We start from the raw sequence: 1078 nt of genomic DNA, 5'->3' as shown, positions 1-1078 counted from the left end.
ATTCGGCCATGTTGATGGCCTTGCACTCTCCTTTTGGATTTTCTTCTGTATTGCTTGGAAGAGTACTAGGAGGGAGTTCAGTAATTTTCTTGCTCAGCTGTCCCACTTGTGCCTCCAGATTCCTAATGGAGGACCTTGTTTCAGTCATGAAACTTTGAGTGATTTTGATTAGATCAGAGACCATGGTTGCTAAGTCAGAGTGGTTCTGCTTAGAATTCTCTGTCTGTTGCTGAGAAGATGATGGAAAAGGCTTGCCATTGCTAAACCTGTTTCTTCCACCATTATTGTTATTGAGACCTTGTTGAGGTCTCTGTTGATCCTTCCATGAGAAATTTGGATGATTTCTCCATGAAGAATTATAGGTGTTTCCATAGGGTTCTCCTAGGTAATTCACCTCTTCCATTGAATGGTTCTCAGGATCATAGGCTTCTTCTTCAGATGAAGCACCCTTATTACTGCTTGGTGCATTTTGCATTCCAGACAGACTTTGAGAAATCAAATTGACTTGTTGAGTCAATATCTTGTTTTGAGCCAGAATGGCATTCAGAGTATCAATCTCAAGAACTCCTTTCTTCTGATTAGTCCCATTGTTCACAGGATTCCTTTCAGAAGTGTACATGAATTGGTTATTTGCAACCATTTCAATCAGCTCTTGAGCTTCTGTAGACGTCTTCTTCAAATGAAGAGATCCTCCAGCAGAGCTATCCAAAGACATCTTGGACAGTTCAGAGAGACCATCATAGAAAATACCTATGATGCTCCATTCAGAAAGCATGTCAGAAGGACATTTTCTGATCAATTGTTTGTATCTTTTCCAAGCTTCATAGAGGGATTCTCCATCCTTCTGTCTAAAGGTTTGGACTTCCACTCTAAGCTTACTCAATTTTTGAGGTGGAAAGAACTTTGCCAAGAAGGCATTGACTAGCTTTTCCCATGAGTCCAGGCTTTCTTTAGGTTGTGAATCCAACCATGTCCTAGCTCTGTCTCTTATAGCAAAAGAGAATAGCATAAGTCTGTAGACCTTAGGGTCAACCCCATTAGTCTTGACAGTGTCACAGATTTGCAAGAACTCAGCCAA

At 40.8% G+C, this 1078-nt stretch overlaps 1 non-coding gene across 1 annotated transcript; it reads left to right on the top strand.

The window, feature by feature from the left end:
• The first annotated feature begins 769 nt into the window (after positions 1-769).
• Positions 770-877, top strand: LOC130977405 (small nucleolar RNA R71). The gene has a single exon (XR_009085096.1). It is a non-coding gene; the product is annotated as a small nucleolar RNA R71 (small nucleolar RNA).
• Positions 878-1078: the final 201 nt, after the last annotated feature.

This window comes from Arachis stenosperma, chromosome 4 (assembly GCF_014773155.1).
Source record: "Arachis stenosperma cultivar V10309 chromosome 4, arast.V10309.gnm1.PFL2, whole genome shotgun sequence".
Lineage (NCBI taxonomy): Eukaryota > Viridiplantae > Streptophyta > Magnoliopsida > Fabales > Fabaceae > Arachis > Arachis stenosperma.
Note: the sequence above shows the minus strand (reverse complement) of the source record. Positions and strands in the feature narration are given on the sequence as shown.